Here is a 22,648-nt window from a genome sequence, read left to right on the forward strand (position 1 = left end):
GGGAATTAATGTCTCTAATTTCGCTTTGGTGCTGCTGTTCACTTGTGCAATGGATCCAGGGTCAGTCTCAGGCTCTGACTCATCTGTAACATTTTGTTCCTTAGTTGAGCTCTGGAGAATGGTGTGAGGGGGTGGAATTTAGCTAGTAAAGGAGTGGACAGTGGTGGAAGCACAGGCAGAAGTTACCCCTGTGGGCAGGGCATAAGCACAATGATAAAAGGCCCCCCAACCCGAGCCAATAATATATAAAGAGTAAAGATGGCAAATTTCATTGGTTGCTCAGTTTCTTGGTTCTACCTACAACTCACAGGGAACCTGTTGCCTATTTTCCATACTGTTTTTAGGATTTGTCTTAATGAGATTATACTTGTTTACAAATGGATACTGGGGATCAAAATGCTTTATGCTTTGGGTTTTATACTTCTAATAAAGAGAAATCTGATTATGTGTTTGTATGGTCAGTTCACTCAAGATGGCTGTTCTCTTGCTCCCGGTCCATCCCCTGCTCAACCAGGCCTTGCCTCACTCACATGACCAGTCAATCCTCCTAATCATAGGGCTTAATCAGTAACTGCCTACCTGCTTGCCCCCTGCCCCAGCTGCTGGTTTCCCTGGTAACTGATGAGCCAATCTGATGTCAATTTCCCCGTAAAGGGTAGCCTCCTCCCAGTGAATAGACTGTTGCCGTGTCCTGCCTGCAGTCTGCCATCCACTGTGGAACGTCACTCCAGGACTTTTCTTCTAACTTGTAAGTGCCCATATCCAATAAACCTTTGATGTCTCTCTTGCTGTCTTTGGCTCTTTCTTCATTCTTGTGTCTGGGAAAAATTAGAAGATTTGTAGGCCTGCAGGGTGTAGCCTAACAGTGCTTAATTGAAATTTCCTCTGGACTTATTTTATTCTAGTGACATTATAAGATCCTGATTCATTATGACTCTTCATATGTTAAGAGATGGTCCCTAACACACTTAAAAAATTTCAGCTGGTTTTTACATATATTTGAGTAAAGTTAATAAAAGATTATCTACTATAGGAGTTCCTGCTATGGCTCAGTGGATTAAGAATCTGACTGCAAAACTTGGGTCACTATGGAGGTACGGGTTTGATTCCCAGCTCAGTGAAGTGGGTTAAAGGATCCAGCATTGTTGCAGCTGTGGATTCACTCCCTGGCCTGGGAATTTTGATATGCCATGAGTGCAAACATAAAGAAAAAAAAGATTGTTTTCTATATTACAAGGCTCTGTAGGGTATAAAAAATGATTTTTTTTTTTGTTGTTGTTGTTCCTAAGGATCTTACAGTTTGGTTTAAAAATGTTAATACTATACTTACTGATTCTAAGATACATATTTTAACGTTTCTAATATGGGGATTCTTCTTATAGTTGATGGTATGTTATAATGAATTGGCAGCATTAATCATTTCCTAATGGTAAACAGAATTACTATAGATATATTCAGATTCAATGAGATACGGTTAGCACAAGAAATCTGGGCAAGTTTACCTGCTGTTACACTTGATAAGCATATGCTGTGTATGACTGTGGGCTAGGAAATAAGAATTTGTAGTTCTGTCAGTTGATTTCAGTTTCCAGTTTTCACCTGCCTCTCATTGTGTGACATATCAACAGCTGAAAGTGATTCTAGGATTTAAAGCTACATCATTGTCTTATAGGATGCAAACCAATGACCTCATTTGGCACTCAGCACAGTAAACAGATATCTCTTGCAACACTGGAAGGAACACCAGGTTTTCTAGAGTTACTGAAGGATAACATGAAGGACTTCAATCATGTGGCAACTTTCTAAAGAGATTTTCAAAGGTAAATCTGACTATGTACAATTTTTTCCAACATAACTAAAAGACCATGTAAGATGTGTCTTCATTTTCTACAAGACAGGATGTGGTGTTTTTGGCATCGGTAGGAAGATTATATGATATCCAAGTTATTTCAATGCATTTGTGCGTGTTCAATACTTGTATTAGGCAAGAGTGTAATAGAGGCCAAAGAGTTCCCATTGTGGCCCAGCAGTAATGAACCCGACTAGGATCATTGAGGATGTGGGTTTGATCCCTGGCCTCACTCAGTGGGTTAAGGTCCGGTGTTGCTGTGAGCTGTGATGTAGGTCACCGAATTGGCTTGAATCCCGTGTTGCTGTGGCTGTGGTGTAGGCTGGTAGCTGTAGCTCTGATTCGACCCCCAACCTGGGAACTTCCATATGCTGTGGGTGTGGCCCTAAAAATTAAAAAAAAAAAAAGAGAGAGAGAGGCCAAGATACATCACTATGAATTTTCCTTCAAGCACTCATGTATATGATGTGATATGATATAATTACAGTGAAGTATGTACAGATATTTGAGTAAATATTTTTAATAGTTGTTGAAATGAGTTAATATTTTAAAATGTGTTTAGAAGGGTGTATAGGACATTGTAAGCACTACATGAAAGTGTTGAAAGAAAGACATACACAAAGAGAGGAAGCATAAACTACAGTATGGGATAAGAATGGTACTCAAAGATGCTATGGAAATTCAAGTAGATACATTCCAGTTAGGGATGATTGTAGAACCAAGGAAATTTTTGAGCCAAGCTTGTAAAGAACAGTGGGATTCCAGTGGGGAGAGAGAAAAGAAAGCACCCCTGATTCAAAGTGTGTGAGAATAAAAGTCCACATACACTGTTTTTTTCTTATTACACTAGAGCAGGTTTATTTGCTGCACGTAGGAACCATGGGAGAGAGAAAGGCTGAAGACACAGGAGGCAGAGGGGAAGAAGTAAGCGGTGATGAGATCCAGAGAGTGGGCAAAGGGGTTAGTTTTAAATAACAGACATTAATTCCTATAAGGTAAAAAGTAAGGAAGGAGAGGCAGGTAAATTAAATGATTTAATTTTGGGAGTACAGAATTTGGAAGTAGAGGGTGTTTGTGGCTGATGGCTTCTATTTTCTTTCTGAAATAGGAAGGAGATAAGGTTTTCTGATTTGGAAGGGGATGGCGTGTGTAGTAGGGGTGGAGTGGGTGAGGATTGATTAGAGTGATGAAGGCTTGGAATAGCTGCTTGGGGAATGGGAGAGAGAAGAGAACCAAAACAAGCATACAAAAGTATTGCCCAGCAACACTGAGGGTCCATGGAAGATTGGAAACCATAACACAGTAGCAAGCTGTGCTGTGCTGTGATTCCCTCAGCCATTCTTAGCTGCTGAGGTGAGGGAGCAGAAGAGAGATACGGTTGCAGGGTAGCTACAAGGTTGAGTTGTCTTGAAAGCTCAACAGGGAAGGAAGTGAAGTCAAGGGTGTCCAACAAGAAGGAAATTGAGCGGTCAGGAATTATAGGGCTTAAAGAAGTTGATCATTAGCATCAATGGGTGTGAGGATGTGGGCTGTAGGCAAGTCTAGGAGGCTCTGTTTGCAGAACAGAGTATCAGAATATTGGCTGCTTAGGCTGAGTCAGGTCTCAGCACTGGAAAAGGAGCTGTTGGGTAATCACCCACACTCATATTGAATTATCTCAACTTCAGAGTCATTAACGGATCTTGAGAAGTGTTGAGGTCATTAGATGATAACAAGAAAGGCTGCAAGGAGTTGTAGGGGAATCAAACATGCCTTGAAGAAACAAAGACACATTAAAAAAAGAACTGAAGGTAGAAGGATCTAAGATGATCTGCCAGAAGCAGTGGGAGAATGGAGAGTGATATCAAAATATTTTAGCCTTAATATAATGCACTGTAGGAGAATGAGCATCTGAGAGGTATGTAAAGAAAGCCATTGGGAGAGACTTGCCTTGAAGATCAGGTGGGTAGCAGTTTAGCATTCCAGATAGTGGAATCAGATAAACCTGAGTCAAATCCAGATGATAGAGCTGTGTAACCCAGGGGAGAGGGGGCAGCATAACTGCTAAACCTCTGTGTTCTCATCTGTAAAATGGGAATAATAATAGTAACCGGTTACTGCATAGACCAAATACTATGGTGTTTCTCTCCTACTTTACAGGTCTCTCATCCTCAGTTCCTTTCTGGGTTTTTGTGTTTTTTAATTTTGTCGTTTCCCTGGGCTTGGGCTATTTAATATGGGCGTGTCATTGGGTTTAGAACTTAATCTGATTTGTTTTCTTCCCTCTCCTCAGCCAGCTTAATGATTTTAAACACCACCCATCTGCTGATGACTCCTATCTACATTTTAATCTCTGCCTCAGACCTTTCTCCCGAATTCCAGACCCCTTGCTTTTTAGCTATATCCCCTGGATGGCTAATGTACATCTCCAACAACCATGACATATCCCAAACTGAAATCCTCAACTTCCCCTTTAAACCTGCTGCACCTACAGCCTTTTCCAGGTCACTGATGGCAACTCTCCTCAGCTGCTAGGGCCAAAACCTTTGAAGTCATCCTCGTTTCTCTCTCTCAAACCCCGCATTCACTTGTCTCTGCCTCCAAAAACTATCCTGAATCCAGCTGGTTCTCACCTCTTCAGCTGCTACCGCCTTTATCAGCGTCTACCTCTTATTTCTAGCTTTGTCTTCTATTGTCTTTTTGCAATAGCTTGTTCTTGCTGGACAGATCTTTAAAAATATAAGTCTGGTCACAGCGATGGTTAGTGGATTCCATTTCTCTCAGAAAATCCATGTCCTTAACAAAAACCTCCAAGGCTGTTCCTGATGTGCCCTCCCCTCTTCTTGGTCCTTTCTTGCCTTGCCTGTTCCTTAAACAGGTCACTTATGCTCTTCACTCAACAGCCCTTGTGCTAATTTTTCCCTGCCTAGAATGTTCTTCTGTCAGGTGCTTTTTTGGGATCACTTCCTAAGATTCAAATCTTTGTTCAAATCTTACCTTCTTAACAAAGCTTGCACTGATCACCCTACTTAGAGATCAATTCACCATGTACCAGCCCCCCTATGACACTCCTAATCTCCTAACTCTGCTTTACTTTTTTATTATCATGTCCTTACAGACTATTAGTTTGCTTATTATGTTTATTCTTTATTGCTCATCTCCCTGTGCAATGAAAAACTGCATACGAGCCTGGTCTTTATCAGCTTTCATCGCTAATGGATATTAAAAACCTAACATGATGCTTGGCAAGTGGTGGGTACTCAATAAATATGTGTTCAATGAAGAAAGCAATGAATAAATGTATGATGATAAAGCCTTTTCTACATATTGGACATTTTGCTCACTACTCCATTTAATACTACCTGATATTATTATTGTTATTTTTCAGTTGGAGAGGATTGAAGAATATATTCCAGAAATTTTAAAAAGAAAGGGAGAAGCGTAAAGAGGAAGTGGATTATGACCTTAAAATAAACCCTAATAGACTATTGGTTTCTCTGTAGGAGCTCTCTGGAAGAAGTCACCTTTGGGAGATCCTAGTTAGGAAATAATTTACTCAGGGATAATTATCACTAGCAGGAATGAGTCTTTTCCCACCTTGACTCACCCAGTGGAGACGACTTTTAGGTCATTATCTTGGCTAAGTTTTATTATTCTTTTGGCACAGAGTATGACGGTACATTTTATTGGAGGACACTCTTCACCAATGAGGTTTTAAAGCTCTTGGGGGAGCATTTGAATGAGAATAGAATTTGATAGCAGGATTGATTTAGGAGTGGTTGTTCACATTTTTCTTCCTTTTTTTTTAACATCTTGAATGTTTGGGTAATTAGTGATCTTATGAGAATTGCACAATTTTAGTTCAGAGAATCTGGGATGTTTGATTACTTTGAGTTTTTATGCCTTTTGAATTTTGATACTTCATTCTTATACTGCCCATTGATTTACATATTGAAGTGGCTTCTTGCTATGTTGGACCTGCAAGTTTTATGATACACTGAGGGATATAAGTACACATTTTTAAAAAATTAACTTTTCATATGACTGACATAATTCATATTCATCATAGACAATGTAGAAAGTACAGAAAAGGTTCAAAGAAGAAAATCCAGCCCTTATCCCATCACCAGTTATAACCACTGTTAGAACATGTAAGATAAACCAATAGGCTCTCTTGTGTCACCGCAAAAGGTGGATATGTTTCCCTTAGAAAAAATGTTCATTAGGCATCAGAACCACCTTACTCTCTGCAAGGTAATGTTTCCTAACCATTTCTTGCATCATGGACTCTTCTGAGAATCTAATGAAAGCTATTGATTCCCTTCCCTTGAATCTCCATCTGGTCATGCATACAGATTTGCATATTATTAGGTTTTATGGACAATCTAAATCTTTTAAGTTAAAACTCTTGAAATAAGGCATAAGCTCCTTTAACAAATTTTAAAATCTGATAAATGAGATAAAAAATTAAAATGCTTTCCTACACTTTCCTGTAATGCTCATACTTGTTCACACATAACCGTAGTGAATATCTGTTGCTTTCATCTGCCTCCTACCCATTTTATCCCTCTCTTCTGGTACACTGCTCAACCACCTAGTTACAAGGATGAGCATGTGACCCAGGTTGCAGTGAGAAGAATATCTGCCTTTAGAAGAGCTAAAATTTGAATTAAAATTGAACAGACTGACATTTTACTAAAAATGTAAGAATCTATGCGTCTAAATGTTTCTTTTCCACTGTAATTTGGGAGATTCCGTTTCAATTATATTGTCATAGTTCAAAATATTTTTGAGTTTTATCTTCTGAAATTACCTTTAGAGTGAATTTTTTTTTTTTTTTGTCTTTTTGCTATTTCTTTGGGCCGCTCCTGCGGCATATGGAGGTTCCCAGGTTAGGGGTCGAATCGGACCTGTAGCCACTGGCCTACACCAGAGCCACAGCAACGCGGGATCCGAGCCGCGTCTGCAACCTACACCACAGCTCACAGCAACGTCGGATTGTTAACCCACTGAGCAAGGGCAGGGACCGAACCCGCAACCTCATGGTTCCTAGTCGGATTCGTTAACCACTGCGCTACTACGGGAACTCCTAGAGTGAATTTTTGAACAATGTGAGCAAATCATATCATCAAAACTTTTATTTGAAAGTTATGGAAAACCCCACCCAAATGAATTCAGTAACAAAAGGAATGTACTTACGGTCCATGTACCTGGAAGCTTCAGTGCAGAGCTCAGTTTTTAAACACAGATGGACAAAGAAACTCCAATGTCATCAGAATCTTGTTTGTCTCCCTGTCTCTTGGGCCTTTCTTCCTCTGTGTTGGCTCGGTTCTCAGGCAGGCTTTTTCTGTGTGGTGGCAAAAATACTGCTGCATCCTTTCAGGCTAAAATTCATCAGAAGCAGAGGACGCCATTTCTGGTAGCTCCTAGGTCAGTCCTGAGACAGACTGCAAGCCAGCAGTGAAACTATCTCTGAGGCCAATGGAATGCAGTGTGGATTTTGGTTTAGTTCTAGGGTGTATTCGTCCCCATAGGATCTTAGTTTTATATAATATGCATGGACTAAGAGTAAGAGAGGAGATTAAGAATCAAAATAAGGGGCTATTGGAGTTCCTGTCATGGCACAGGGGAAACGAGGTTTCAGGTTTGATCCCTGGCCTTGCTCAGTGGGTTAAGGATCAAGCGTTGCCATTAGCTATGATGTAGATTGCAGACATGGCTTGGATCCAGCATTGCTGTGCCTCTGGCATAGGCCTTGACTACAGCTCCGATTCGACCCCTAGCCTGGGAACCTCCATATGCCCCAGGTGCAGCCCTAAAAAGACAAGAAAAAAAAAATAGGGGGCTATTGTTGGAAGAAGGGCAAAAGAATACTGCAAATTCTCATTCCACAGTCTATGTGACTCTTTGAAATTCCAATTTATTTGTGGTTCAAAACATCCACCTTCGGAGTTCCCACTGGGGCAGCAGAGAGGAATCTGACTGCTATCCACGAGGATGCGGGTTCAATCTCTGGCCTCGCTCAGTGAGCCAGGGATCTGGCGTTGCCGTGAGCTGTGGTGTAGATCACAGATGTGGGTGGGATCCCATGCTCGGATCCCACGTTGCTGTGACTGTGGTGTAGGCCGGCAGCTGTAGCTCCAATTCTTTTTTTTTTTTTTTTTTTTTTTTTTTATGGCCACACCAGCAGCATATGGAAGTTCTCTGGGCCAGGGACTGAATCCAAGCCACAGCTGCAACCTATACCACAGCTGCAGCAATGCTAGATACTTTAACCTACTGCACAGGGCCAGGGATCGAACCTCCACCTCCACAGTGACCCAAGCCACTGCAGTGGGACTCTTAACCCACTGTGCCCTGGTGGGAACTCCATATGAGAGACATTTTTTTTTTTTTTTTTTTTTTGTCTTTTTTGTGTTGTTGTTGTTATTGTTGCTATTTCTTGGGCCGCTCCCGCGACATATGGAGGATCCCAGGCTAGGGGTTGAATCGGAGCTGTAGCCACCGGCCTACACCAGAGCCTCAGCAACGCGGGATCCGAGCCGCGTCTGCAACCTACACCACAGCTCATGGCAACGCCGGATCGTTAACCCACTGAGCAAGGGCAGGGACTGAACCCGCAACCTCATGGTTCCTAGTCGGATTCGTTAACCACTGCGCCATGACGGGAACTCCTGTAGCTCCAATTCTACCTCTAGCCTGGGAACTTCCATACACTGCAGGTGTGGCTGTAAAAAAGCAAAAAGCAAAAAAAAAGGCAAAAAACAAAATACACATTTACCTTCCTCTCCAGACATGATACTAAATAACTGTTAATAATAAAGATAATAACGTCTATTATCAGAGGTTTTCAAAAGACTGTTTCTGACTGTGATATTCATTATGGGAGACAGAGGTCATAACTGGGAAAATACAGTTTATTCATAGGAGTTATCTACTAAATGAAGTAAAACAGAAGGCATGAGATGTAAGACAAATAAATTGTAAAATAGCAGGTAAGCAAGTGTTGACTTTTAGCCTACATTCTTATGGCTAGCTCTTAAAAAGAGATTATGAAATTCTCAAGGGGTGTCTGCAACATTGAATTATAGATAAAATGCCAATCCAGTAAATGTATTATGTTTTGAAAAGTATGCTAAAATATGAATTCTTATGACTGTTCCTGTGGGCTTAAAAAATTATATGCAATCTGTGTTACTGGTTATAATGTTCTATGTTATCAAGCTTATTGTGGGAATTGTACGTTTTCTGCTTGGCTTATTCATTTCTGAGATGAATATGTTAAAATCTTTACCTACAATGGTGGTGATTGTAGCTTATTTATCTCTCCATTCAGTGATTTAAAAAATATATACCGGAGTTCCTGGTGTAGCTCAGCAGTAACAAATCTGACTAGTATCTGTGAGGATGTGGGTTCGATCCCTGGTCTTGCTCAGTGGGTTAAAGATCCAGTATTGCTATGAGCTGTGGTGTAGGTCACAAATGTGGCTCGGGTCCTGCGTTGCTGTGACTGTGGTATAGGCCAGCAACTGCAGCTCCGATTCGACCCCTAGCCTGGCAACTTCCACATGCCGTGGCTGTGACCCTAAAAAGAAAAAAATTTCAGGGCTACATACCTATATGTATTCATGATTAATAATATTCTTGATGTTATGTTCTTTTTACAAATATATGATGTTCTTCTTTTCCTTATGTTTTTTTTACCCAAAGTTTTATAACCTGCTTTACTTTTTATTTTCCTGGTATGTTTTCCATTCTATTATCATTGATATTCCTCTGACAGCTTCCCTTAAACTTCATCATACTGTTATTTAGAATTTTAGTTTTAGGTCTTTATGCATATATATTTCTGGTTATTGTTTGTTAAAAGTAAATTAAAATTTGCCTCATCCTTCTTACGTCTTATTGTTTCCTTCTGGATTCATTACTTTTTTATGTTAGAGTATGTTTTTCAAGAGTTCTTTCAAAGTCTTTGTATAATAAATTTTGTGACCTCTTAAGCTTGTGAATAAATTTATCTCATGATTACATTTAGGTAACAGTTTATCTGGATGTAAAGTCACAGATTCAAAACTCTTTTTCTCCAACATTCTGAAGATTTTTATTACAATATTTTCTTTTTTAATTATTTTTTTATTACTCAATGAATTTATCACATTATTATAATATTTTCATGTATCAACATTACTGTTGAGAAATTCCATATCCATTTGATTCTTCTTACATTGTAAGTTATCTGCCTTTTCACTCTAAAAGATTTAAAAGTTTTAGAAAATTTTCAGTATAAATTCATCAAGTATGGATTTTTAAAACTTATCTGTTTGACACTTTATCTTTTCTTTTCCTGTCAGTTTTATTTATTTAAAAAAAGTATCAGCTTACTTTAGTGTTTTTTTTTTTTTTTCTTTTTTTCTTTTTAGGGTCCCACCTTGGCATATGGAGCTTCCTAGGCTAGGGGTCAAATTGGAGCTACAGGAGTTCCCATTGTGGCGCAGTGGTTAACGAATCCCTCTAGGAACCATGAGGTTGTGGGTTTGATCCCTGCCTTTGCTCAGTGGGTTAACGATCCGGCGTTGCTGTGAGCTGTGGTGTAGGTTGCAGACACGGCTGGGATCCCAAGTTGCTGTGGCTCTGGTGTAGGCCAGGTGCTACAGCTCCGATTCGACCCCTAGCCTGGGAACCTCCATATGCCGCAGGAGCAGCCCAAAAAATGGCAAAAAGATGAAAAAAAAAAATTGGAGCTACAGCTGATGGCTTACACCACAGCCACAGCAATGTCAGATCTAAGCTGCAGCTGGGACCTATACCACAGCTCACCCTAATGCTGGATCCTTAACCCGCTGAGCGAGGCTGGGGATCAAACTCATAACCTCATGGCTCCTAGTTGGATTTGTTTCCACTGTGCCATGATGGGAACTCTTAGTTTTTGTTTTCTTAAATGATTTTTATTTTTTCTATTTTAGTTGGTTTACAGTGTAGCTTACTAGCTTACTTTAGTTTTTGTGTAGGGTGTTCTATTTGTTATCTTTCCTTCAGAATGTGTATCATCCTCAGAGTATTCTAATATTTTTCCAGATATATCTTTTTCCCCTTTATAGGTATCAACTGCTTTGACTTGTAATGTTGACATGGGGTTGGGGATAAATGCAGGGCCTAGTTTGTACTCATTCAGGTACTTTTAAGATTTCAGCAGTTCCCGCTGTGGCACAGCAGAAACGAATCTGGATAGTCCGAGATGATGCAGGTTTGATCCCTGGCCTCACTCAGTGGGGTCAGGGATCTGGCATTGTCTGAGCTGTGGTGTAGGTCGAAGATACAGCTCAGATGGCACATGGCTGTGCGATAGACCTGCAGCTATAGCTCTGATTTGACCTCTAGCCTGGGAACTTCCAATTGCTGTGGGTATGGCCCTCCCCCCACAAAAAAGATTTCAGTGCCTGGGGAGGGACCCTGCTGTTTTAATCTTACCTGTCCCAATTCCCTCTGTCCAGGTGTCAGCATACCTTGCTCCATCCCAGGAGCCCAGCAACGTTTTATGTAATTGCCTTGCCCAAGGGGTGGGGAGGGGAAGGAGAAGCAGGACTATTCAGTGTCCAGATGTTCTGCTAGGTCTCCTCACTATAGATTTTTTTATCCTACCTGTATTCCAGTGCAACCCTGATAGTATTTCTTCAACATCTGTATCTCCCCCTGCTGTAGCGAAACTGTGATCTGTATTCTCCCAGGCAATGTGGAAGAGAGAGAAAGAAATTTTTTTTAAATTTATTTATTTATTTTTCCGCTGTATAGCATGGGGGCCAAGATACACTTATATATATACATTTTTTTCCCACCCTTCTTTCTGTTACAATATAAGTATCTAGACATAGTTCTCAATGCTACTCAGCAGGATCTCATTGTAAATCCATTCCAAGTTGTATCTGATAACCCCAAGCTACCGATCCCTCCCACTCCCTCCTTCTCCCCCCCACCGGGTGGCCACAAGTCTATTCTCCAGGCCCATGATTTTCTTTTCTGTGGAAAGGTTCATTTGTGCTGTATATTAGATTCCAGTTATAAGTGAAATCATATGGTGTTTGTTTTTCTGACTTATTTCACTCAGTATGAGAGTCTCTAGTTCTACCCATGTTGCTATAAATGGTATTATGTCATCCTTTTTTATGGCTGAGTAGTATTCCATTGTGTATATATACCACATCTTCCTAACCAATCATCTGTCGGTGGACATTTAGATTGTTTACATGTCTTGGCTATTGTGAATAGTGCTGCAATGAATATGAGGGCACATGTGTCTCTTTTAAGTAGAGTTTTGTCCAGATGTATGCCCAAGAATAGGATTGAGGTGTCTCATGGAAGTTCTATGCATAGATTTCTAAGGTATCTCCAAACTGTTCTCCATAGCGGCTGTACCAGTTTACATTCCCACCAGCAGTGCAGGAGGGTTCCCTTTTCTGCACAACCCCTCCAGCACTTGTTATTTGTGGACTTAATAATGGCCATTCTGATTGGTGTGAGGTGGTATCTCAGGGTAGTTTTGATTTGCATTTCTCTTATAATCAGCAATGTTGAGCATTTTTTCATGTTTGTTGGCCATCTGTATATCTTCCTTGGAGAAGAGTCTATTCAGGTCTTTTTGCCCATTTTTCCATTGGTTGATTGGCTTTTTTGCTGTTGAGTTGTATAAGTTGCTTGTATATTCTAGAGATTAAGCCCTTGTCCGTTGCATCTTTGAAACTATTTTCTCCCATTCTATAAGTTGTCTTTTTGTTTTCTTTTTGGTTTCCTTTGCTGTGCAAAAGCTTTTCAGTTTGATTAGGTCCCACTGGTTTATTTTTGCTCTTATTTCTGTTTCTTTGGGAGACTGATCTGAGAAAATATTCATGAGGTTGATGTCAGAGAGTGTTTTGCCTATGTTGTCTTCTAGGAGTTTGATGGTGTCCTGTCTTATATTTAAGTCTTTCAGCCATTTGGAGTTTATTTTTTGTGCATGGTGTGAGGATGCGTTTTAATTTCATTGCTTTGCATGCAGCTGTCCAGGTTTCCCAGCAATGCTTGCTAAACAGACTTTCTTTTTTCCATTTTATGTTCTTGCCTCCCTTGTCAAAGATTAATTGACCATAGGTGTCAGGGTTTATTTCTGGGTTCTCTATTCTGTTTTATTGGTCTGTCTGTCTGTTTTGATACCAGTACAACACTGTTTTGATGACTGTGGCTTTGTAGTATTTCTTGAAGTCTGGGAGAGTTATGCCCCCTGCTTGGTTTTTGTTCCTCAGGATTGCTTTGCCAATTCTGGGTCTTTTGTGGTCCCATATAAATTTTTGGATCGTGTGTTCTAGTTCTGTGAAAAATGTCATGGGTAAATTGATAGGGATTGCATTGAATCTATAGATTGCTTTGGGTAGTGTGGCCATTTTTACAATATTGATTTTTCCAATCCATGAACATGGAATATCTTTCCATTTCTTTACATCTTCTTTAATTTCTTTGATTGAAGTTTTATAGTTCTCGGCATATAACCTCCTTGGTCAGGTGTATTCTGAGGTATTTGATTTTGTGAGGTGTAATTTTAAAAGGTATTGTATTTTTGTATTCCTTTTCTAATATTTCATTGTTGGTATATAGAAATGTGACTGATTTCTGAATGTTAATCTTATATCCTGCTACTTTGCTGAATTTATTAATCAGTTCAAGTAGTTTTTGGGTTGAGTCCTTACGGTTTTCTATGTATGGTATCATGTCATCTGCATACAGTGACAGTTTGATCTCTTCTCTTCGTATTTGGATGTCTTTTATTTCTTTTGTTTGTCTGATCACTGTGGCTAGGACTCTGTTGAATAACAGTGGTGAGAGTGGGCATCCCTGTCTTGTTCCAGATTTGAGTGAGAAGGCTTTCAGTTTTTCTTCATTGAGTATTATATTTGCTGTGGGTTTATCATAAATGGCTTTGATTATGTTCAGGAATGTTCCCTCTATACCCACTTTGGCAAGAGTCTTGATCATGAATGGATGTTGGACTTTGTCAAATGCTTTTTCTGCATCTATTGAGATGATCATATGGTTTTTGACTTTTGTTTTGTTAATGTGGTATATGATGTTGATTGATTTGCGTATGTTTAACAATTCTTGTGAACCTGGGATGAACCTTACTTGGTCATGGTGTATGATCTTTTTGATATGTTGTTGGATTCAGTTGGCTAAAATTTTGTTGAGAATTTTTGCGTCTATATTCATCAAAGATTTTGGCCAATAGTTTTCTTTTTTGGTGTTATCTTTGCCTGGTTTTGGAATTAGGGTGATGGTGGCCTCATAGAATGTCTTTGGGAGTGTTCCTTCTTTTTCAACCTTTTGAAAAAGTTTGAGGATGGGCACCAGATCCTCTTTATATGTTTGGTAGAATTCGCCTGTGAAGCCATCTGGTCCTGGACTTTAATTTGTATGGAGTGTTTTTCTGACTTCTTCAATTTCATTTCTAGTGATCAGTCTGTTCAGTTGGTCTGTTTCTTCTTGATTCAGTTTTGGCAGGCTGTAAGATTCTAGAAAACTGTCCATTTCTTCCAGATTGTCAAATTTGTTGGCGTATAGTTATTCATAGTGTTCTCTTATGGTATTTTGTATTTCTGCAGAATCCATTGTGATTTCTCCTTTTTCATTTCTAATTTTGTTTATTTGGGTTCTTTCTTTCCTCTTAGTGAGTCTAGCCAGGGGTTTGTCAATTTCGTTTACCTTTTCAAAGAACCAGCTCTTGGTTTTATTAGTTTTCTCTATTGTTTTTTGAATCTGTATTTTATTGATTTCCTCTTTGATCTTTATAATTTCCTTCCTTCTGCTGACTTTAGGTCTTTTTTGTTCTTCTTTTTCTAATTTGTTTAGGTGGAGGGTTAAGTTGTCAATCTGAGATCTTTCTTCTTTTTTGATAAAGGCCTGCATCACTATCAATTTCCCTCTGAGCACTGCTTTTGCAGTGTCCCATAGATTTTGAGAGGTTGTGTCTTCATTTTCATTTGTCTCCAGGTAGTTTTTTAAATTACCTTCTTGATTTCCTCATTGACCCATTGGTTTTTTAGTAGCATGTTGTTTAGTCTCCATGTAGTAAGTTTGTTCTCTTTTTTTTGTTTCCTGTGGTTGATTTCTAGTTTCACACCATTGTGGTCAGAGAAGATACTTGAAATAACTTCTATGCTTCTAAATTTGTTGAGGTTAGCTTTGTGTCCCAACATGTGGTCGATTCTTGAGAATGTTCCATGTGCACTTGAGAAGAATGTGTATTCTGATTTTTTTGGATGTAGTGTCCTGAAGATGTTAATTAAGTCTAACTTTTCTATTGTTTCCTTTAGGATCTCTGTTGCTTTATCGATTTTCTGTCTAGAGGATCTGTCCATTGATGTGAGCGGGGTATTAAAGTCTCCTACTGTGATTGTATTCCCATCAATTTCTCCCTTTGTGTCTGTTAATATTTGTTGTATGTATCTGGGTGCTCCTGTATTTTGGGCATATATGTTGACGATAGTAACATCCTCTCCTTGGATGGATCCCTTAATCATTAAATAGTGTCCTTCTTTGTCTTTCTTTATGTCTTTTGTTTTAAAGTCAATTTTGTCTGATATGAGTATTGGAACTCCTGCTTTCCTGTCATGTCTATTGGCATGAAATATATTTTCCCACCCCTTCACTTTCAATCTATGTGTCCTTTGTCCTAAGGTGGGTTTCTTGTAGGCAGCAGATTGAATATTTTTACTTTTTTATCCACTCGGTTTTTGCTTTTTTATCCACTCAGCCACTCTGTGTCTTTTGATTGGAGCATTCAGTCCATTGACATTTAAGGTGATAATTGATAGATGGTTATTTATTGCCATTTTAAACCTCGTATTCCAGGTGATTCTATGATTCTCCATTCTTCCTTTCTTTTTTTGGTTGGTTGGTCTTTTCTGCTTGAGTGTTTTTCTTTTCATTTTTTGTAAATGCAATGTTTGGTTTTGATTTGTGGTTGCCCTTTTTTAAAAGAATGCTAACCCCTTCTTATAATTATGTGTTTTAGCCTGATGATCCTATAGGTTCAAACACTTCATTACCATACTAAAATTAAGAAGAGAAACAGACAAAAAAAAAAAAGAAAGAAATAAAAAAAATTTTAAAAAAGAGAATTTATTTCCTCACATCCCTTGCCCACATTTTATGATTTTGATGACTCTTTTTTTTCTTTTTGCTTTTATTTTGTTTGAAACATGTTCATGATTAAATCTGTATGCTGGCTTATCTGAGTGACTGCTCCCTGTTTGTGGCTTCCTCATTCCTTTCTTTTTGGTTTAGAGAAGCCCTTTCATTATTTCTTTTAGCCTCGGTTTTGTATTGCTGTATTCTTTTAGCTTTTGAGTGTTGGAAAAAATTTTTATTTCCCCTTCTATTTTAAATGATATTCTTGCTGGATAGAGTATCCTAGGTTGCATATTTTTTCCTTTTAGCACTTTAAGTATCTCTTGCCATTCCCTCCTGGCCTGTAGAGTTTCTGAAGAGAAATCAGCTGATAACCTTATGGGGGTTCCCTTATAGGTAACATTTTGCTTTTCTCTTTCTGCCTTTAGGATCCTCTCTTTATCATTAACTTTTGCCATTTTTTTTATAATGTGTCTTGGTGTGGGTCTATTTGGGTTCAACTTGTTTGGGGCCCTCTGTGCTTCCTGTATCTTGAAATCAGTATCCTTTAGATTTGGGAAGTTTCCAGTGATAATTTCTTCAAATATATTGTCCATCCCCTTATGTTTTTCTGCTCATTCTGGAATTCCTATTATGTGTAGATTGGCCTGCTTTATATTATCCCATAGATCTCTTATATTGCTTTCATGTTTTTTCATTTGGTTTTCTGTCTGCTGTCCTTTTTGGGTGATTTCCATTATTCTATCTTCCACATCACCAATTCGTTCTTCTGTATTATTCATTTGGGTTTTTACTGCCCTTAGCTCAGTTTGTATCTCTGCAAATGAATTTTCTAGTTTTTCTTGGCTCCTCCTTATATTTTCTAGTCCCTTTTCTGAGGGCATCTGCATTACCATTCATATCTTCTCTTAATTCCTTCAGTATTTTCACTATTTCCCTTTTGAACTCCAAATCTGTCAGACTGCAGAGGTCTGTTTCATTGTCGACTGCTTTAGGTGAGATCTCCTGTTGGTTTAACTGGGGGTGGTTTCTCAGCTTATTCATCTGGCTTGTTGTTTTCTTTTTCTTGCTGGAGTTGTACTCCCTGTGGCCGGACAGGGTTTGCCTTGGCACTGCTGCTGTTTCCTGGGGGCTGGCGCTGTTGGTTGTCTACTTTGAGGCAGCATGGGTTTTCTTGGAGGTGGGCAGGGCTGACAGGGTGTCTTTGAAGTAAAGGAGGACTTCCTGAGGGAAGACAGGACTGGGAGGTCTGTGCTGTGATGGAAGCAGATTTCACGTGGCTGGGCAGAGCTTGCTCTGGTGTTACTGGGCTGTGGGGCTCTTCTAGGGGGCTGGCAGTGCTGGTCAGCTGTTCCATGGGAGTGCAGCACCCTCCAAGGGTGGGAGCAGCCAGCTGGGCTGCTGAGAACCCAAGGGACTCTTCCCCAAGGCAGCAGGGATTGGCAGGGTCACAGGGCAATGGAGGCAGATTTTCACAGCCAGGCAGAGGTTGTACTGCTTTTCTGGTCTGTGGGCCTTTTCCCGGGGGCTGATGGTGCTGGGTGCTGCTCTGCGGGGGTGTAGCACCTCCAGAGGGCAGGCAGGCCAAGGCAAGGATAGCCCCTGCAGTGGTCGGTTTCCTGCAAATGGTGAGGCCAGCCCTCCGGGATGGCAGGCAGCCTCAGGTCCGGCGAGCGCCCACAGAGTAGGGGGTGGGGGACGAACTGGGAAGCACAGCTTTCTGATAGCGGTGGGCAAGTGAGCTCACTGTGGTGTGGGGAGTATTCTATGGTGGCCCACCTCTCCTCCTCTCCCCTCCCCAACACTGGCGCCTTGTCTCTCCTGCAGATCCAGCTCTTCTCCCAGGTTTCCTCTGATGTGGCTTTCCACCCCCCAGCCCTTAGCATACTGCACCCTGCACCCGCAAGGCAATGCTCAGCTTCCCAGGCAGTCTCTGCCCTGAGAACTGGACAGACCGGTTCCTGGTCCCCCAAGCAGTCTCAGCACCCCCCACCCCAGCCTGTTCCTGGGGACTAACCTCCATAGCCGAGGTCTCGGTGCCCAGCCCCCACCCAAGCATCTTGGTTTTTGGTGACTGCGCCAGTAGTTCAGATGATCTGTTTGGTTCTCACTCTGCTCTTCAGACTTACTGCTGCGCTCTTCTCTGCATCTGGAGATCCCTCCGATTCAGTTGATCTTTCCGTCGAGTAGGTGACTTTCCAGGGTGTGGGATCCCTTTCTCCTCCACAGTTCCCTTTCGGGAGCGCAGGTCCAGCTCCAATTCCCCTTCTCTCACTCTCCTCTTTTTTCTTGTTTTACCCAGTTATGTCACGAGATTCTTGCCATTATTGGAGTTTAGGTTCTTCTGCCAGCTATTAATTGCTGTTCTGTGCGAATCGTTTAACCTGTAGACGTGTTGTGTGTGTGTGTGTGTGTGTGTGTGTGTGTGTGTGTTTGTGGGAGAGGGTGAGCGTGTCCCCCTACTCTTCTGCCATCTTGCCTTTTTTAGAATTTTAATAGAAAAATCTACTAACCGATTTTAGTCTGTGGCCTCAAACCTTCTCCATCACACATTATTCTTCCTTACCATGGGAACTAACTTCTGTCTGACTCCCCAAAGCTTTCAGGCAGTTTATATGTCAGCATGGTGCTGAACTTTGTCAATCTCCCCACATTCCCTGAGAGGAGATTAGGTCTTGGCAGTGGGAGCCATCAGCACATAACTTGGAGTAATTTCTTGTCCTGAACTTCTTGCTACTTTGTTGAAAACTGGAAATCATTCCTGTTCTGCATTGTTGCTACATTTATTTCTCACATTGCAGAGAATAGCAAAGGCATAATAGTACAATGAAACACACCATGGCAATAACATGTTTTGAATATCTTTTTCTCTCAATATGTCTCTCAATATTCAGTTAAGAATCTTCATCAGTAGTTGGAAGGTGGGGAGTTCCCATCATGGCACAGTGGAAATGAATCTGACTGGTATCCATGAGGATTTGGATTTGATGCCTCGCCCTACTCAGTGGGTAGGGGATCCAGTGTTACCTTGAGCTGTGGTCTAGGTTACAGATGTGGCTTGGATACAGCATTGCTGTGGCTGTGGTGTAGGCTGGTGGTTGTGGCTCTGATTTGAACTTTCATAGGCCACGGGTGTGGCCTTAAAAAGCAAAAAATAAAAGGGGGGGGAGGGTTTGGAAGGTTATGTACTTAAAACTTAGTCATTAATTACCAAATTTCTGTAAGACTTTGTCTGAATATTAGAAAGACTTTGTGTTGACTGATACAAACTTTAAGTCATGGAGATGGGTGTGACTTGGAGTAGCATTCAGCCATTTCTTCATTCTCCCAACAAACATGTCAAATACCTATCATGTGTGAGGCACTGTACTCAGTAAAATGACAAATGCCAAAGGTATGATCCTTGCCCTCAGGGAACTTGGAGTCAAGTAAAAGCACTAGAACAGCTATAAGATAATTCAGAGCAGTTTATGATAAATTTACATTGTAATCTATCATCATATCTTCTTTGAAATGCCTTTTTGCCTCTTTTTCATTTTCTTTTTTTCCCCTCTTAGAATGTCTCAGGAGTTCCCATTGTAGCTCTGTGGGTTAAGAACCCAATGTAGTCTCTTGAGGATGTGGGTTTGATCCCTGACCTCACTCAGTGGGTTAAGGATCTGCCATTGCTGCAAGCTGTGACATAGGTTGTAGATGTGGCTCAGCTGTGGCTTAGCCCTGCAGCTACAGCTCCAATTTGACTGCTAGCTCAGGAACTTCCATATGCTGCAGATGTGGCCATAGAAAAAGAATATATGTCCGACTTCTGGACATCTATCCAGAGAAACCATGAATTGAAAAGATACATGTACTCCAATATTCATTGCAGCACTATATGCAACAACCAAGACATGGAAGCAACATAAATGTCCATTGACAGGAGTGGATAAAGAAGATGTGGTACATATACACAATAGAATATTACTCAGCCATAAAAAGGAATGAAATAATGGCATTTGCAGCAACATGCATGGGTTTAGAAATTTTCATGCTAAGTGAATTTAGTAAGATACCAACATCATATGCTGTCATTTATATGTGGCATCTAAAAAAAGGATACAATGATCTTCTCAGCAGAAGAGATACTGACTCACAGACTTTGAAACACTTTGGTTTCCAAAGGAGGCAGTTTGTGGGGGAAGAATGGGCTGGCGATTTCAGATGGAAATGTTGTAAAATTGGGTGTGATGATCATTGTATGACTATAAATGTAATAAAATTCATTCAGTTAAAAAAGAATATATGTCCTTTAGAATTTGTCTCTTGTAACTCTTTGATTTTTTGTTTGCCTGTGCCTGTGGCATGTGGAAGTTTACAGGCCAGGGATCAAACCTGCACCACAGCAGTGCCAATGTTGGATCCTTAACCTCAAGGTCACCAGATACTCCTAACTCTTTTTTTCTTTTCTTTTCCTTTTTCTTTCTTTTTTTTTTTTTTTTGTAGTAAGGACATGTACCATGAGATCTATTTTCTTAATAATTTTTAAGTATACAAAAGAGCATTGTTAACTGTAGTACTTTATACAGAAGATTTCTAGAATTTATGCATCTTATATAAATGAACCGTTTTTCCCATTGGTTAGCAATTTTCTATTTTCTCCTCTGCCAAGCCTCTGGTAACCACCATTCTATGCACTGATTGTAGAGTTTAGATAACTTATACAAGAATAATATAGTACTGACTTATTTTGCTTACCATGATATTTTCAAGGTTCACCTATGCTGTTGCATATTGCAAGATTTCCTTCTTTTTTAAGGCTGAATAATACTCCATTGTATGTATACACCACATTTTCAGTGTCCATTCATCTATTGGTAGACACTCAGGTTGTTTCCATATCTTGGCTATTATGAACAGTGGTGCAATGAACATGGGGGTGTTAATATCTCTTCAAGAACCTGATTTTAATTCTTTTGAATAAAGACCCAGATGTAAGCTTACTAGGTCAACTGGTAGTTCTATTTTTACTATATTAAGGAATCTTCATTCTATCTTGCATGGCAGCTGCACCATTTTGCATTCTCATCAATAGTGTAACTCTTCTATTTGATTTTTTTTTATCACATCTTAGGTGCTAAACATAAATGTGCTGTTACAGGAATTAAAGAGGATAAAAGAGTATTTCTGTATTGCCAGGAATAGTGAAAATGCTATTTGAAGTGGAGTTACCTCTTGGCTTTAACTGAAATCCTCTTTCCTCATATAGGCTTTCAGAATTTTCTTGATCATCTTCAAGTATCTCTTCCCTCTGAACAGAAATTTCTCAGGAGCACCCAGCACTAAGAGAAGGGCTGGCTTTTGTCATCATTCCTATCTTTTTGGATCCCACTTGTTTTCCATTGAAAAAGCAAAACTTTTCACCTGATGTAGCTGAGAAAACCTTTCAGTGTGGGCTGCCTCTCGCAGCTCAGCATCACCTTAGCTAGGCTGCTGCCAACACCCACGGACCCCCGTCATTGCTATTCTCGGCAGCACATGTCCCACTTTTATTTAAATAGCATAAAAATTGGAGCTAGAAAAAAGAACAATATTTAGTTTAGCATTTGAAGTTAAGTATTATAAACATAGACTGTAGAGATTCTACGAAGGAGTGAGGTTGGTGGTCCTAGATTAGAGAAGAGTTTAGAAGTGTGGCATAAAAGAATGTTATAAGGTCTTCGGGAGATCACTGCTTTTGCCGTCCTCACCCTAGAGATAAAGAAACAGAAATCCAACTTGGTGAAATGGCTTGGTTAAATGAGCACTAGACTTGTGACTAGAACTCAGACCTTCTTACTCCTGGGAAATGCCTTTCCCATCATATTTAACTATGCTCTTTCTGTATTTCAGACTTAGAAGTCAATGATAGTACACTGGCAGGTTATTTTTCTATAGGTACAGATTTTGTCAGCCAGAAAATAGATAATGCCCACCCACATCGAGGAGGGCAATCTGCTTTACTCAAAGTCCATTGATTTAAATATTAATCGCCATAACCCTCACACAAACATCAAAATAATGTTTGACCCCATTATCTAGCACCATGCCTAACCAAGTTAGCATATACAATTAACTATCACACCAAATATAAGAACAACAAGTTTTAGCAAATTTCTCCAGGTCATCAACTAAACTTATTTTTGGCCTTATTAAAAAATAATGGAAAAGTAAAATTGAAATATGTTTAAAGTATAGAATGTGATGATTTGATGAATGTATGCATTATGTATGTGTATTTATACATATAGACATTCAACATACATGTACAAGTGCTTATGAAATATCCTCTGGTTCTGGGTTACTAAGGTCTGGAAACAGTGAAAGAAGACTAAGCTAGAGCTAGTCTTTTAGGAGAGCATCCTAAAAGTGTTTTAGAAACAAATTATACTTCCTTCAAAAGTTCCAGAATAGAGATTTTGAGTGTATTTTGTATCTCCATATGTTATGGTGCCATTCTCATTGACTGTTTTACTGTCAGCTCTTGGGCCTTCTCTTTTTTTCTTTTATGTAGTTTGCCATAGTATTCAGAATGAGGTATTAAGAGGTATGCTCCTTGAGGAAAGGGGTTTTGTCCTTTGCTCATTGTTCCATATCCAATGCCTAGAAGATATCAGGCTCATGACAGGCACTCAAAGAATATCTGTTGAATAA

The 22,648-nt window shown here is 39.9% G+C and overlaps 1 protein-coding gene across 1 annotated transcript in view; it reads left to right on the forward strand.

The window, feature by feature from the left end:
• The first annotated feature begins 699 nt into the window (after nt 1-699).
• The window catches only part of TRHDE (thyrotropin releasing hormone degrading enzyme), a 583,967-nt gene continuing 562,018 nt past the window's right edge, over nt 700-22,648 (forward strand). Inside the window, exons 1-2 of the mRNA XM_084956344.1 lie at nt 700-748; nt 1,673-1,820. The gene's annotated coding sequence lies outside the window, so the exon portion shown is untranslated. The remainder of the gene's footprint in view (nt 749-1,672; nt 1,821-22,648) is intronic.

The sequence above is a fragment of the Sus scrofa genome, chromosome 5 (assembly GCF_054392235.1).
Source record: "Sus scrofa isolate SSC_HxYL_T2T_F1_AM1 chromosome 5, Sscrofa_HxYL_maternal_Yorkshire_Landrace_v2.0, whole genome shotgun sequence".
Classification (NCBI taxonomy): domain Eukaryota; kingdom Metazoa; phylum Chordata; class Mammalia; order Artiodactyla; family Suidae; genus Sus; species Sus scrofa.